General features: G+C 39.7%; 1 pseudogene; it reads left to right on the top strand.

Annotated features, from left to right (window-relative positions):
- The first annotated feature begins 3,758 nt into the window (after positions 1-3,758).
- Positions 3,759-4,152, top strand: LOC117034089 (60S ribosomal protein L22-like; annotated as a pseudogene).
- The last annotated feature ends 13,760 nt before the right edge of the window (positions 4,153-17,912 follow it).

Below are 17,912 nucleotides of genomic sequence, written 5' to 3'. Positions count from 1 at the left end.
ATGTGCATGAAGGAGGGCAGGGTTTCTACCAGCCTGGACCATTGCTACCGAAAATAGCATCAGAATAACCACACAGTCAGGACTGAGATTAAGTCCTACCTGAACAATGACTCTTTTATTGCTAAAACTCGTTCTTGGTTGTAAATAGTTACACTCACTCCTTAAAAGAAAAGAGTTAGGAATTCAGAAATGGACGCCTTAAAGTTCTTAAATTTTGGGTTACACACTTCATAGCATTATATGGATGAAGTCATGAATGTTTGCATTGCAAATGTTGAAAAAACTGACCAAAGTGATTTGGCTATTAAACATGGAGAAAAGAGAAAAGAAGAATGTAGACTTAAATGGTTTCACTTATTCCATAGATTAAAAAATATCTTTGCAATTGCTAGTGACATTTGTTTCCAAAGAGCAATCCAATTTTTGATTTCTGCACGCTTGGTTGGGCTGTCTTTTATTACTGTTTCTCAGTGGTCCACAGTTATCCTTCATGGTGTGAAATGGTTCCTCAGTATTCTTAATGTGTTTCTTCTGCATCCCTTACGTACAGTCATATCATTTAATTTTTATATACAATAAATGCTAGAGTGCTCATTACACAGCTTTCACATCTTTCAGGGCCATTAAGAACTCTACTCTTTTTAAGGTAATTTTTATACTACTGTTGTTAAAGCCATGAAATTTGGAGACCCAATTTTGCCACTTACCAGCTTTGTAAAATATGAAGTAATCATTGATCTCTCTGAATCTCAGTTTCTTCAGCTGTCAAATTGGAATCATAATGACATCTCCCTTACTTATCCAACCTCCAGCAGTAACTAGTTGTTTGTTTTGGGCATATTACTTAACCTCTCTGTGCCTCCATTTCCTCTTTTACAAAGTAAGAGTAATAATATCACACATCTTGTGAGGTTGTTTAAGGAGTAAATGAGATGATACATGCCAAATGTATAAAAGAGGTACATGATAATTATTCAAAAAATATCAACTATTATTATCGTTGAAAAGATAAAATGAACTGTGTGCAGCACGACAGAGTGGAAAGAGGAAGGGTTTCAGAGTTCAACAAACTTGGGTTCAAATCATGCCCTGCCACTTAGCTGTGACATCTTACGTAAGTTACTCTATCTCTCTAAGCCTTCATTACCTCGATTGTAAAATTCAAAATTATGATTAACCACAGCATGCATAAAGAATAGATTGAGGGGAGGATGGGTGGCTCAGTTGGTTAGAGTGTGAGCTCTGGGCAACGGGGCTGCCGGTTCGATTTCTACATGGGCCAGCGAGCTGTGCCCTCCGCAACTAGAATGAAGTCAATGAGCTGTCTCTCGGCTCCCAGATGGCCAGATGGCTCAGTTGGTTGGAGCACAGGCTCTCAACTACAAAGTTGCCAGTTGGACTCCTCAACTCCCGCAACGGATGGTGGGCTGCACCCCTTGCAACTAACAACGGCAACTGGACCTGGACTTGGAGCTGAGCTGCACCCTCCACAACTAAGATTGAAAGGACAACAACTTGACTTGGAAAAAAGTCCCAGAAGTACACAGTGTTCCCCAATAAAGTCCTGTTCCCCTTCCCCATTTAAAAAAAATATATATCTTTAAAAAAAAAGAAAGCATGGATTGAGTATTTAAGATATAGTTGTTACTACACATATTCAGTGAAAGTAACTTGCAAAACAAAATCATTACTCAAATAGTACTCATAAGAGACTAGTAAATAGAGATATGTGAGGTTCCTATGTCAAGACTTACCAGGAATAGTAAGAGGAAAGAGTATGCTAAAAAAAAAAAAACAGGAAAAGCAACAACAACAATGGTGAAATAACACAAGTCTATGACCATAACAAAATAACGCCTATATCAGCAAAATTCACAAATGAAGAGAGAGGTCATTGGACTCATAGCTATAATACAATCTTCTGCTTGGTAAGTTTGTCAAATAGTAACTGGTTAGTTATACCTTGATCCTTAGAAAATCAGACTTAGTCAATGGGTAACCCTTGCCATAATCATAACAAACATATTCATTTAGCTATCTTGAGCTAAAAAGGGAAATATATATATACCACAAGGTAATTTCAAAAAGTCAAGACAGTAACTTCTTATTGGCCTGGTCTGACATGCTAGGCTAGGATGGGGATTACATAGTGAGATATTCAGTCCTATTTGCTGTAGCAAAGTTGGTAGACGTAGAATCTCACTTTAAAATGGCACATCAGTCGGTCTATGATGAAATTCATGGTGACAGGAAAACTACTCATAATCATTACCATTGTTGCTATTATTAAAATCAACGTCCAGTATTCATTGTCACACATTGTTCTAAAACTGTTTTCATATCTTAAAAAACAGGAAGTAGGGAAAATACAAAAATATGTTCAATTTATTGAATAAAAATAAGCATGAAGGGTTCTTTTGTTCTATTACATGTGGTATGTATCTTATTTAATGTTTCATATGCAGTATGAGGAGAAATGAGGCAAAGTATTATAACTGTTAGGCAAATATATTCAACATATATGGCTAGAATGTCTAACCATAGCTATCATGCCCTAAGTTGCTCTAACAATTGAAAGCTATGTTATGCCTAACTGATGTATTACTTTGGTTCCTGATTCTAGAACAAATCCCATTCCTGTAACATTAAGTCAGACTGAATGTGGGGTGGGTGTCCTCTTTGCTCCCCTCTGCTGCTTCGACAGCATCCACCCTCTGTCCTCCATTCCATTTCCCCCTAACTTTGATTCTCGTTTCTTCAGACTGTTCCACTGTAATGGTTAATTTGGTAATATGGTTAAACAATAATGGTTAATTTGGTTAATTCAGACTGCACCACTATGACGTGTCAACTTGGCTAGGCTATGGTACCTAGATGTTTGGTCAAACACCAGTCTAGATGTTGCTATGTAGGTATTTTTTAGATGAGGTTAACGTTTAAATTGGTAGACTCTGAACAGAGCAGATTACTCTCCCTAATGTAGGCGGGCCTCATCCAATCAGTTGAAGGCCTTAAGAGCAATGATAAGATTTCTCTAGGAAGAGGGAATTCTGCTTTTGCATTGCCTTTGCACTCAAACTGCAATCAACTCTCTCTGGGTCTCCAGCTTGCCAGCCTACTCCGCAGTCTCAGACTTTTCGACATCCCAGCCCTACAATCACATGAGCCAATACCTTAAAGTAAAATTAATCTGTCTGTCTGTCTCTCTTCCTGTTGTATAATTTCATATATATGTTCTGTTTCTATGGAAAACTGTGAATGATATACCCAGCTTGGGGCATATGATTAGGTCACATTTGATTTTGTTTAGAACCAATCAATTCAAATCTCTATTTCCATTTCTCTCAATAATGCATTTCCTGCCTCAACAGAAGGTCTCTCCGCCAACCACAAGATAAAGTCAAAATCTACAGTGGGCTGAAAAATTGAGTTCTCCCACATCACTCAGCTGATGGTCATGCTTTCTGTTTCACTGAAAAAAGCAACCAGAAGAGAACTTCCCCAACCTCCTACCACCACAGCTTATCCACCTACCTGCTGTTGATCCATATACTCTGCCTTCCTCCCTGTGTACTCCTGTCTGAGATCAAGTCCTCCACTTATCCACTGATCTCATCCCCTCTCACCTCTCCAAAAATTCCCTCTTGTCTCATCAAGCTCCCTCCTCTCTTTTGGCTCAATGGCAATAGCATACAAATATGCTGTCATTTCTTCCATCTGAAAAACTAACTTTTCCTTGTTCTGTCTCAGCTGCCACCATGGCACCTGTGAAAAAGCTTGTGGCTAAGTGGGGCAAAAAAAAAAAAAAAGAAGCATGTTCTGAAGTTTACCCTCAACTGCACCCACCCAGTAGAAGATGGACTCCTGGATACTGCCAATTTTGAGCAGTTTCTTCAGGAGCAAATCAAAGTGAAGGGAAAAGCTGGGAATCTCAGTGGAGGGGTTGTAACCATTGAAAGGAGCAAGAGCAAGATCATTATAACTTCTGAGGTGCCTTTTTCCAAAAGGTATTTGAAATATCTCACCAAAAAGTATTTGAAGAAGAGCAATCTACGTGATTGGTTGCATGTAGTTGCTAACAGCAAAGAAAGTTACGAATCGCTTTACTTCCAGATTAACCAGGACAAAGAAGTGGAAGAAGATGAGGATTAAAACTCTGGAATGTTTCATATGGGTTCTTGAATAAAATTTAGGAACCAGATAAATAAATTAGTTTTCAAAAAACTCTTTACTTCCACAACCCCTTTCAGCTAACATCTCAATTCTCTGTTCCTCTTTACAACAAAGCTCTTCAAAAGAGTTGGCTACACTTGCTGTCTCCAATTCCTTTTCTTCTATTCTTTTTTGATCCACTCCCTTCTGCTTTTCGCCCCCTCCACTCCATTGAATCTAATCTTGTCCAGGTCACCAAAGATATCCATGTGTAAATCTAACGGTCAATATTCAGTCCTCATTTATTTGACTTACCAGCAGCTTAAGTCACAGTTAATTGTTCTCTCCAACTCAAAATACTTTCTCTTGGTTTTCAGGATACCAACATCCTCCGAATCTTCTTCCGTTGACTGCTCCTCAGTGGTTTTTTTTTTTTTGCTGATTCCTCCTCTTCTGCAAAATGAGATGGGCCCCAAGGCCAAGAGCCAGGCTCTTCCTCATCTGTCCTCACTTTCTTGGTGATTTCATTCAGCCTCGTAACCCACAAATTTGTAATCCAGCCTTTTTCCCTCTTCCCTCTTCCCTCAGATATCCACACGAATCACTCTCTCACCGCTTCTCAGTCTTGACTTAACTGTCACCTCCTGACTAAGGCTTTCACTATGTAAAACTGAACACGCCTCTCCTCACTGTCCCCGCACCCCCACCCCCAGCCCCAGGCAATCCTTATCTCTCCCTTCTCTCTCTCTCCTACTTTATTATTCTTTACAACATGAAGCATGCTCTCGCATACCGCACTGATTTGTTTTGTTGTGTGTCCTCTTCCACTAAAAGTTGCAGTCCATAACAACAAGGATTGGGTTCTCATCATCTACTGCTTTATGCCCAGAGCCTAAAAGCTTGACACATTGTAGTTGCTCAGTGTGCTTGCTGAATAGTGGTCTTGCGTAGCTTTCCTACACATTGGGGTCTTCGAAATCTGTTAATAGATTTACTTGATTCTGAACATGCTCCTGCTACTTTACTACTTAATTACCTGTCATGTGGATCATACCAATTATGTACTCTTTTCTGCATAAATGGGCTCTTCTGAACATTTTATTAACAGTACTCCTCTTTGTCCTAAAGTGAGAGCTATTGATCTGTTTAAAGAACACCTAGGTGGCCAGTGTGGCTGGCTGGAGCAGATCAAGCCAGGAAGGCAATGGTCAGGATGGTAACCAAGGGGCGTAGAAGGAAGATGCAGCTTATAAACTTGTAAGGACTTGAGCTTTTTCTCAGAGTAAACTGGGAAGCCCTTGAACATTTTGAGTAGGTGTAACCTGATCTGACATATTTTTAAAAATTCACTCTGCCTGCTGGTTGAAAATAAATCACATTCAAAGTCTTTTTATTTTTCTGTACCTCATTTGCAAAGTCAGTAAGCTAGATTACATAGCACCTTTTCGGTTGCATCAATTTTTAAGAAATCATAACAATATGAGTAGAAAACATTTTTTTTAATCCTTGGTTTTGTTAAATGTTTTGTGATTGACAACAAACAATAAATCTGTTGCTTAATCTGACACTATTTTTAAACAAATGCTTGGCAACGGTTAATTCATGATGAAGTAGGGCTGCTCAGCAAGGTGCCCTTCAAATTTTCAGATTCTCTTATTTTCCGTGGCCTCAAAGATATTTTCACATGTCCCCGCTAAATCTTGGCTTGAATAGTTCCTGATAGGAAAAATGGCAGAGATTCAGCAGATACAAGATTTATTGTGACTCAAACTGAGACAAAGGTAATCAAGTCTTGGCCCAAGAAACTGAACTACAGTGTATTGAGATGTGTTGCTTTCCTGGTAACATTTTTTAAAAAATGCAAATGCTACTGGCCTAACCAGACCAAGCTACCTCAGATATTGAAGATTTTTCTGCATTTGATTGATTTCCAGTGTAAGAAGAGGCCGTGCGTTAGTCAGAATCTCCACAGAAACAGAACCAGTAGGATGAATAGATGATAAGTAGGTAGGTAGATAGATAGATGTAGAGATATAGAGCTATAGATATAGATATTTTAAGGAAATGTTTCATGTGATTGTGGGGGCTGACAAGTACAAAATTTGTAGAGCAGGTCTGCAAGCTGAAAATTTAGGTAAGAGTTGAAGCTACATTTCAAATTCTACAGGAAAGCAGGATGAAAACTCAGGCAGTATTTCTATATTGCAGTCTTGAGGAGAATTCCTTGCTCAGGGAACCTCAGTCTTTTAAGGATTTCAACTGACTGGTTAAGGCCCAGCCACATTTGCTTTCCTCAAAGTCTACTGATTTAAATGTTAATTACATACACACACACAAAAAAAGCCCTCACAGCAATATGTGAGCTGGTGTTTGACCAAATATTTTGGCACTGGAACTAACTGAGCCAAGTTGACAATCAACAGTAACCATCTTACCATGTTAACCTTCAGTTTGAAGCTCCTTCACATGGTGAAGTCTCAGTAAATCCTGAACTAAACAATATTAATTCTTGACCAGTACAGATTATCCCACTCATCTGAAATTTTGCATGATATTCCAAGTATATTATTCTTCACTTTGCTCTTTTTGCTGGAAACAAAAGCAAGAGCCATCATTCATAATTCTATTATTAAATCCACACATGACAACAGTCAGCAGTTTAATGAGGAAAGAAAGGGCAACTTTTCTTCTATTTCTCCATCCCTGTGATGCTAATATAAGTTATATTGAAGAACTGCTAGGGCAAAATCCCTAGATTAAGTTCATCTGTTAAACGTGAAAATTAACCGGATAATGCAAAAAAGTGTTCTAAATGAAGTTGATCTGCGATGGTAGAAGTGACTAAATGCATTTTAATTGGACGTGAAGCCCTCTTCTCACAGCTGGAACACTGAACTTCCACATACTACAGCTCCTTAGAAAAATTCTTAAGAGTAATTTAGGGGGTTGTATCCTAGTATCGTGGAACACCCCATTTGTCTACTTTGCTTCTATTAGCTCCCACCCTGTGCTCTGGGAACCTCTCTTGCTCTAGAGCTGCAAATATGCATCTTGAAATCCAGTCTAATTCAAGGCTGATTGTCTACTTTTAGCCTAACTGGCATTCCAGCTAGGTATCTTTCTGGGATTAGAGACCTGTCTTGCTCTTGTGACACTTCCCTTCTTTCCAGAAGGGAAGATGAATAATTAAAGTGCAAGTTACCTGCTCAGGATCTACTGACTTCTTGGATTTCCCAGTCCCAACTGCTGGCCTCCCAATAACAGCTATGTGTTGTCCATCTATTGGGGTACCCCTGCTGCCTCAGCCCTTCCCATGGAGGCTACATTTTTCTTTCAGGACATGACATTTTCTCTGTTGCTGTTCCCTTCATATACCACGCTCTTTCCATGAGATTGGTCTTCCATTCTGGAAGCCCGTCCCTTTTCACTCCCCCACCTCTACCCAAATGTATAGGCCTACTTCAAGGACCCTATTTCTCCCAGAATACCTGTCCTGCAGCAGAATTCATAGAGTATGATTACCCTTGTATAAATGGGCCTGAGTTTTCTCACCTATAAAATTAGGAGATTGGACTAGAAATGACCCTTTCAGCTCTGACAGTCTTATGAGTCTATAAATGCTTCTTCTATTTAATGGTCCTTGACAGCAACTCAGGAAAAATAACACCATGTCCTGAGTGTCATGCAGGGAGTCACTCGGGGTCTCTGGTCCCACTCCCCACGTAAGAACGCAGGATGTGGCTAGGCCAAAAAGGAACACCCATGGAGCCATAGGTAGGGGAGTCATACCACTATAGTCTCTCTGGAGGCTGGATTCACACGACATGTGACCTGCTGTCCGCTTTTCTGCCTGCCCACCGACCCCTTGAGAGCTGCAATCCACTCTTGCTAGCTCAGCCACCATCTTCTTGCTAGCCCCCATTTTTCTGCTAGCGTAGCCATGGCAGTTATATTAGTGGCCAATGGCTCACTGGTTACAGCTGACGGCCAACTAGTCACAGCTGATGGCCATCCAGTCACAGTTGATGGCCATTTACTACCTGAGCCAGCACCTTTGCACATGAGGCCAAGAGCCTGGAAACTGCTCTCCTGGCTCTGTCCCCACACTGAATAAATTATTTCTATGCCTAGCCCGCTTTTCTGATGATTCGTTTCTCACCATTCTTTTGGAGCAATGCTTCTATTTCTTAGACAGTACTTTTGCTTAAATACTCTAGTTATCAGTTCACCTAATTGTTCCGGTCAGACCATTAGGAATGTGCCAAAGATATTTTTCCCTGCATTTCTTACGCAAGACAAATGGAAGTTAAATAGAAAACATTGCTAATCTACTGCTTCCTGCCCCTCAGCAGCGTGTTCCTGAGCTTTCTGGGCAGCACCCATACCAGCCTCTGGTACTGGGCGTTTGCTAGTGAGGAGATGTTTGGGTTTGTCCATGTCCTCCCCTCTTTTGGTACAAGAATATTTTTACACAATGCATTTATTAGGAACCTTGTTCCCTGAGGCTTAAATGTAAATAGAGGATTAAGAACATAACTAATTTACATGAGATACAAACATAGCCATGAAAGTATAACACATTTTATACGATATACTGAGCAAACGTTAATACAGGTTTTCACTGTTTGCAATAGGCAAATCCTTTCATCATTTACCTTTACTTTTAGAAATAAAATTCATAACAATAAAATTTTTCACTCACTGAGCTACTCTTTTTTTTTCCCAAACAACTTCAGCTGAGACCATTTCAGGAAGCACAGTATCTATACTGCATACATAAACTGAATCTTAAAAAATGATTAATGAGATTGTTTCCCTTTCCTAAACAACTGAATTAACTTGAAAGCATGATCAAGCTACTTGGCTGTACAGAGGGCAATCATTAATATTGCTTTTAAAAAATTCAATGGGAAACAGCTGATTCAGTGGACATGGATATATGGCCTCTGTAGTGTTGAACTTGTCTGTCCCAAACCACATTTGAAGTTATTCCAATAGCTCTGAGCAAAATAGTGGCAGAGTAACTGGCATTAAACAAGATAAAAGATATGTGTTCCTTGGCTATTATGTTAGCAACTAAGTACATTGAAATACTATCCGCCAAAAATATAATTTCCAAAAAGAACATTACTAATAGAATAAATGTTTGTGACCTTTAAGTCTTCTAAAGGTTTAGTATGGTCCTAGGAGGAAAAAATAGGAATTTTTGCACTGCCATAGCTTCTATCTCAGGCAAAGATTGCCTTGTGGTCAGAGCTCACCTTAGAGAGCACTGGGAAAATCTTCCTGGCCCCAGGTCTCTCCCTTATCCACAGCCACTCCACCAGAAACATCCACTTAAGGATGTTTACTATTTTCTCCCCTGTACTCCTGGAAGAGAAACCATATTTGGCTTCAAGATGAATTCACTTGTAATTTTCTTTCTCGAGAAGCATTTCTGATGGAGGAAAGGTGAGGGTGAGAAGGTATGAACAGGTCAGAAATCTGAAGTCAACGCATGAGAATGTAATCAAGGCTGGGGAGGAGAGAGGGAAATAGAAAAGGAAATACTGAGTGGTAAAACCAAACTTTATGTACTTCAATGTCATGTTCAGGGTCCACGCTGAACTTAGAAATTTTTAACTTTAAATTCAAATAGGATAGTGTCGTGATCTAACAGGCTGAGAAAAAAAAGCACGGTAAAATGCCTGAGGAAATAAACTATACAGATCACCAGAATTCAGCTTTGAACTAAATTAAAGGCCAAACAGATATCTGCAGAAGCCTTCAGATAAGCATATCAGATGTATGTGTAGCCAAATGTATTACTTCCTTTTCACATCTTGACCTTTTATTACTTGATCTCTCTTTAGCACTGACACTCATTACGTTGCCTCCTTTCTTAACAATTCTCTTTGCTGGATTTCTGTGATACCAGGCTTTTCTGCATCGCCTCCTACCCACTGGTCATTTCTTTTCACTCTTACTGGTTCCTCTTCGTCTACCACCTCCACTCCAGTATTTTTCTTATTCTTTAAGAGACAATTCATCCTCTCCAAAGTAATCTTATCAATGCCAGTAATTTTCTACCTTGAGCCCATTTTTCTCCTCTAGGATATATGACTTGTCCTACTGCCTATTAGACTTCTCCACCTGAATGTGCTGCTCAAAGTTTAGCCCATCACTTTCTCTGTCTACAGTAGTCCCCGTTTATCCACAGGGAATACAGTCCAAGAACCCTCCCCCAAGGATACCTGAAACCTCCGATTGTACCAAACCCTATAAATATTTTTTTCCTATACATACATACCTATAATAAAGTTTAATTTATAAATTAGGCAAAGAGATTAACAACAATAACTAATAATAAAATAGAATAATTACAATATAATAAAAGTTATGTGAATGTGATCCCTCTCGCTCTCAAAATATTGAACTGTACTTACTTTTCTTGTGGTGACGTGAGATGATTAAATGCCTACATGATGAGATGCATTTGCAGTGTGAGATCCGACAGCAAAACTAGCACGACTTCCTTTTCCCTTCTTCACAATTTCATGGATAGAAGACTTGTTCTTATCATAGAGCTTAGCAACCTCAGCATATGACTTTTTTGTTCATAGTCAAGAACACTCACCTTTTCTCTTAAAGGAAGCACTTTACGGCTTCTCTTCGACATAGCCGAATTGCCAGCATCATTACTCTTGCATTTTGGGGCCAACATTAAGTAAAATAAGGGTTACTTGAACACAAGCACTGGGATACCGATATTGCAACAGTTTACCTGATAACCTCCGGCTACTGATACGCTCCAAAAACGGATGGTTCATGTCCAAGGTGGGATGGAGCAGGACTCGCGAGATTTCATCACTACTAAAAACCAGGCTCAAATTAAAACTTATAAATTGTTTAATTTTGGAATTTTCCATTTATTACTTTTGGACCATGGTTGACCGCATGTGGGGACAGAGCCACGAGTGCAGTTTCCAGGCTCTTGGCCTCATGTGGAAAGGTGCTGGCTCAGGTAGTAAATGGCCATCAACTGTGATTGGATGGCCATCAGCTGTGGCTAGTTGGCCGTCAGCTGTAACCAGTGAGCCACTGGCCACTAATATAACTGCCGTGGCTACGCTAGCAGCAAATGGGGGCTAGCAAGACGATGGTGGCTGAGGTAGCAAGAGCGGATTGCAGCTAGCAAGTGAGGTTGGTTGTCAGAGAGAAGTGGACGGCAGGTTGCGGATAGTGTGGCTCCTGCTTCCTGTGTCTCCAACCCAGCTGCCAGTGAGACTATAGTGGTATGACTCCCGTATCTATGGCTCCGTGGGTGTTCCTTTCTGGCCTCACCATATCCTGCGTTCTTATGTGGGGAGCAGGAGCTGAGACCCAGCCTGCCACCCTGCAGGACACTGCAGGTAACTGAAACTGAGGAAAGCAAAACCATGGATGGGGGAGGGGCTACTGTACTGTAATATCCTCCTGACTGGTCTCTCAATTCCCTCCCTCTCCCATTCCAGGCCCCATCATAGATGAAATATAATGTGGGGACAGCATCCCAGAGAGCAGTTTCCAGACTCTCAACCTCACGTGGAAAGGTGCTGGCTCGGGAAGTAGATGGCCATTAGCTGTAACCAGTTAGCCGTTGGCCACTGATATACTAACTGCCGTGGCTGCGCTAGCCAGCCCGAATTGCAGCTAGCAAGGGGATGGTGGATTGCCGATCGTGTTGATCCTACTTCCTGTGTCTCGCCCACTGCCAGAGATATGGGGGTGCAGGAAGACCCCTCATTGGGGTACTGGTGGATATTTGCTTTTGTGTCTCGACTAGCTGCCATTGAGAATATAGTGATATGACTTCCCTATCTATGGCTCCGTTGTTGTTCCTTTTTGGCCTCAGCATATCCTGCGTTCTTGTGCAGGGAGTGGGACCAGACACCCTGCATGACACATGGCTGATGAGTTTACAAGGCTCCGAACTCCTGCATCTTACAGAATAAAATCTACATTTGCATGTTATTTAAGACATAACGTCATTTATGATCGTATGTTTATTTCCTCCCCACCCCAACACACACACACACACACACACACACACACACACACACACACACACACACACAACTTTTAAATCAGCAGTATCAAACTATTTTATATTCCCCAAACACATCCTCTTCTTCTCTCCTATTTCCAATTGATGTTTTGTCTGGAACGCTTTTCCATCACTCCTTGCCTACCTCCTTTTTTATGGTCAATCTAATATTCATGCTTCATTTCGCAAATCAAGTATTTTGCTTCTGTGAGGCCTTCTCTAATTCTCCCCTGTGGTGTATCTTATGTGTATGTACCTCTACCACAGTGGTTACCTTGTTCATTCACTGAGCATTCCCAGATCAGGTGCTCAATAAATATTTGTTGAATGAATGAGTGTTGCTTATATTTATTGGTATATCTGTTTCCCTACTAGATTATAAGTTCCTTTGTATCTGCAATGGATAGCCTGACAATGGTGAGTCAGGTGATGTGAACTTCTATATGTTACAATCTTTAGCATATTTCTAATATTCAAAAATATAAAGTAAATTATTATTAAAATCCCAACAATATGCTGGTTCATTTTTAGAAAATTGACTTTATTTTGCTGAAAAATCAACTGTTACAAATATGTATTAATGGAGAGAAAACAATATGGATAATAGCAAATGATAAATAATAAAGATAATTTACTTTGAAATTTGGATGTTGAAAGGTGCTCTTTGTACTTACATTTTAATATGGAAGTGACTCATGACCCAGAAATTCATAATACATTGACAAATCTTGAATTCATACCGCAAAGGTCTGGCTATCTACGTTCCCTTGTCTGCTCTCTGATCCTGACTTCACACTGGACATTGATTTCATCACCTGTTAGACTGATCGTACTAAGGAACAACTTGACTTCATAGGCAATAGAAAATTCAGGTGTGCAGGAATCTCTGCACATCTGAAGCAAGGCATTGGTTCACAGCTTTCTGAAGAAGAACACTTTGAAAATCTTTCTTTTTTAAGGGTTTCTCCTGGATTAGAGAATAAAGGTCCTGTTTATTGGAATATAAACTAAGTGTGCCCGATTTATAGATTATATGTGGTCAGTCGATGCCATAAAAAGCCCATTTAACCTATGCTATACTGAAAATATTAAGCATTGGCAATAAGATTGTAGAAAATTGTGACTTCAATGCCAGAATTTTTTTTTTAAGCCTCATTGAGCAATATCTTGAATATCAGCACACAAGGCTATATGGACCTCATTCTATAGTGAGGTTTATTGGCTCTTCCTAGAAGAGTTCATTTGTGCCTGGGCTCCAAAGCAAGTAGACTTCTCTGCAGGCCACTTGGCCACCAATGTCAGGACAGAAATGGGTCTTCTCCATATTGCCCTGACAAAAACAGCTTTGCTTCTTCTTTCCCTTCAGGGACCTATTTCATTTCAGAACTCCATTATTCATTACTCAACAAATGTTTACTGAGCATTTAATAAGAGATAAGCCGTCTTCTACGTGCGGAGGATACAGGAGTAAACAAAACAGACAAAAAGCCCCTATCTCTCTAGAGATTTCTCTCTTCTCTTTCTTTATCTACTTATCTCAATGAAGATGGGAGAATCTGAATATGTTGGTTCTACCCTTCAGACTAGCAAATACACCAGTCCATTGGCCATAGATGATGTGGGGACAGAGTCCCAGGGAGTAGTTTCCAGGCTCTCGGCCTCGTGTAGAGGGGTGCTGGCCCAGGTAGTGGATGGCCATCGGTTGTGACTGGTTGGCCATCAGCTGTAACCAGTTAGCCAATTGGCCACTGATATAACTGTCATGGCTACTTTGGGTGGTTGGTTGGTTTGCAGAGAAGCAGATGGCAGATTGCGGATCGTGTGGAAACTACTTCCTGTGGAACCAGCTTCCTGTGTGTGTCTCGGCTGGCCACCAGAGAGACTGGGTGTAGCAAGACCCCTTGTTGGGGTACTGGCAGATGTTTGCTTTTGTGTCTTGACCAGCCACCATCAAGAATATAGTGGTATGACTCCCCTATCTATGGCTCCGCTATTGTTCCTTTATGGCCTTACCATATCCTGTGTTCTTATACAGGGAGCGGGACCAGAGTCCCTGCATGACAGATGGGATTAGTGAATTCAGAATATTTCTCCCATCTTCAGAGATTGGTTCAGTTTTCAATTCTTAACATACTTTTTCTGAGTGAATTAGGGGTGCCCATAAAGAGGCTTAACAGAACAAGTCTGAAACCTGTCCTAGAAGTCTGTTGGAGAAAAAGGTCAACGTTTCTGATGAGGGTGGACAACACTGAGAACAGACTTCTTGGGAGACATCATCACCTGAAAAGGGAAAGGAGTAGGAAAGAGTAAGTGTGCATGGCAGGCAGCCTGACTCTCTGCTCTGCCAGTGTGAGGCAATGACAAAAAAGGGCAATATGTCCTGAGAAGTTTAATTCCCATATATCCTGGTCCCTGGAGTACTGAAAGTTAGAGCTGCTGAGAATCGGATCCGGAAAGAGCACAGTCAGCACAGCTGCTCTGGGACTGTGCCCTTTTTCTTGTTCATGGACCAAGTGAAACAGCCTCCATATAGTAGCTAGGTCTCTACCGACTAATTGCCTTTAATTGCCCTTATGTCATAAAGCGCTAAAAGTATTTTATAAAATTTTGTATATATGGGTATTTATAAATTGGGGTTTTCATTAAGTCTGTACTTAAGCAGAGCTAGTAATCACATGAAAAACGTTGTGGTGACTAGGGTTAAGTACCCTGGTGACTAGAACCAACCAACATAAAGTTTTGAAGTGCTTAACTTTTTTTCAGTTACTTAGTTCACTTTACTGAGTATGAGAATAAAATTTTTATATTGAAATGCTTTGACACCATTTCTTTCACATTCCCTGCTGTGCAAGTGAAGCAGTGGACTGCAGGAATCGAAAGGATTCCACTGTTTTTTCTCCATCACAGCTGGTACATATTTAAAATGCAAACCCACCTGGGTATTTCCAAGGAGAATATTCTTTTCATGATGAAGCTGGAGTAATCTATTCTTTAGCAGAAATGACCTCTGTTGTCATGGTCTGATAACTGAGCAGTTTCATAGTATGATTTGATGTATTCTTTGGGATCAGAAAAATCTGTCATAGATCTTTTCTGGTGATTAGGGCAATAAGCAACTTAAGTTCTCTGATCTTCAAAGGAAACTATAAGTAATGACTACAAGGTCATTGGTACAAGCAGAAAAAAGCCAGACTTATGCTTTATCTAACCGATACTCACTTGATGTTTTCCAAAATTCAAGAAAACAAAACTTCATAAAAAGACTGTTTTTTTGTTTTTGTTTTTTTTTTTAAATTTAAAGAGGTTTATGTCTAACAAAACAAATTCAAGATAATATCAGTTATTTCCAGGAAATAAAAGGAAGACAGAAAATATCTGTGTATTTTTTATTTTAAAGTACATGATCTTAGAGAATAAGAGCTGCTTTGTTTATGTCATTTATGTATTTAATAACTACTAAGTGCCTGGCATTGTATTAAGTGATTTACATACAACATGGCAGAACGATTAAGAGTGCATGTTTTGCGTCAGACTGACTGAGTATAAATGCTGACCATTTACTATCAGTGATCTTGAGAAAATTACTGAACCTCTGTTTGTTCACTTGAAAGGTGGGGATAATAATAGAATTGACATCATAGGATTATTTACGGATTAAATGTGTAATACTGTAAGTACTCAATATATATTAGCAGTTACTATCTCATTTAAGGCACATAGATAATTTAATGAGAACCCCGTTTTTTCCCATTTTGTGGGTGGAAATAAATATGAGGCAAAAAAACATTAATCTATTTATTTGACCAAGTGTGGGGACAGAGCCAGGAGTGCAGTTTCCAGGCTCTCGGCCTCATGTGGACAGGTTCTGGCTCAGGTAGTAAATGGCCATCCACTGTGATTGGGTGGCCATCAGCTGTGGCTAGTTGGCAGTCAGCTGTAACCAGTGAGCCATTGGCCATTAATATAACTGCTGTGGCTACGCTAGCAGGAAAATGGAGGGCTAACAAGAAGATGGTGGCTGAGCTAGCAAGAGCGGATTGCAGAGAGGCGGATGCCACCAGTGAGAATATAGTGGTATGACTCCCCCATCTATGGCTCCGTGGGTGTTCCCTTTTGGCCTCACCATATCCTGCGTTCTTATGTGAGGAGTGGGACCAGAGACCCTGCATGACACCAAGGTAATTAAACGTAGGTCAAACTCAGCTCTGTTAGAATCTTAAGACCTATACTTTTAACAACTACTGTCTGCTATATTGCCAAACATACTGGAGAACTTCAAATCTGTTTGGACTTGGGCAGAGTGCAAACAAATAAGTTATATATGCCTGAAATTAGCAATATTTCTCTACAAATAACCATTGAGATGCCATCGCAGTTGCCAAATTCCCTTCTGATGGGCTCATATAAGATTCCATCTTACAAGCATTTCCAGTTCATATCCTCAATCAATCACAGGAAGAACTTAGATATCACAATTATGTACATTTTGAAACTCAGCAAATAAACAACAACAAAGACACTCAGAGTATCTCTTTTTAAATACCAATGTATGTAGTTAATTCCCTCTTCCCTCCTTTCTTGGAACGTGCAAATGTTTCATATGTGTACAAGACATAGCTGTTATTAGTACTACAAATTCATTCATGCTCTACAGTTGGGTTTTGCAATTAATAAGTTGAGTTTATGAAGGCAAAACTGTATCTATGTGAGTTGGGGTTATTTAATATAGAGCCAGGATTATGTCTTTGTCTACTTGGTACAATTCTGGGTATGCTGTCAGAGCACAGAACATAATAAATAATAATCACAATAAGTGTGCTAGGGAACTGAGATAGAAGTTTCTCAGATTGACGAATATCATTTGCTACACTATATTATTCAATTCTAAAGGAAATTGCAATTTGCTTATAAAGACATCTCATTTATTTAACTTCTATCTTTAAAAAAAAATTCTTTCTCTTTTAGTTATTTCTATGTGTTTATCAAGTTTGTTTTTCTTTTTTAAACATAGTACTACTTTTAGGGGAAGTTAAAAGATTTAGCTTCGCCTGTCAACTTGCCAAGTAGAAAAACCACTATCATCAATTTTCTAAGGAAAAAATGATGCTCACAGTCGTAGACTTAAATTCCCAGTCTAACCTCACTTTTGATGAGTCTCAAATGCTAAATTGAGCAGGGTCTACACCAGGAAGGAAGGAGTTTTCATCGGTGACAACAGTAAAAATTAAACCATTACATGTGAGGATAACCAAACAAGGAGAAAGAGAGTTTAAAATCAAAATGAAAGGATTATGTAAGGGCATGTCTCCGTATAGTGGAGGATTGTGGCCCTTTTTAGAATACTTCAAGGAAGAAACAATCTTTGTCCTTCTCCATTCCCAAATGCATGTGTTTGAGAACCATTTGGAAAAAAATTAAGAAGCAATTCAAATAGTTGCCTCATTTTTCTTAAACATTGTTTTAAATGATTGACACAGCCCTTCAAGAATCTGCTGAAAATAATGAATCTTCTGCCTAGAAAAATACAGGAGCACTAAATTTTCATATAATTTCAGGAGGCTTGAGAGTTCATCTTGAAGTCCATCTGTGGATCCAGGCACCCAGATTAAAAACCGTTATGAGTCTCAGGAGCATTCTTTATGCTTTATAGGGTACAGATCAGAACGCTGGCCAAGTTATATCAGCAGTCCAAATG

The sequence above is a fragment of the Rhinolophus ferrumequinum genome, chromosome 14, assembly GCF_004115265.2.
Source record: "Rhinolophus ferrumequinum isolate MPI-CBG mRhiFer1 chromosome 14, mRhiFer1_v1.p, whole genome shotgun sequence".
Taxonomy (NCBI): Eukaryota; Metazoa; Chordata; class Mammalia; order Chiroptera; family Rhinolophidae; genus Rhinolophus; species Rhinolophus ferrumequinum.
Note: the sequence above shows the minus strand (reverse complement) of the source record. Positions and strands in the feature narration are given on the sequence as shown.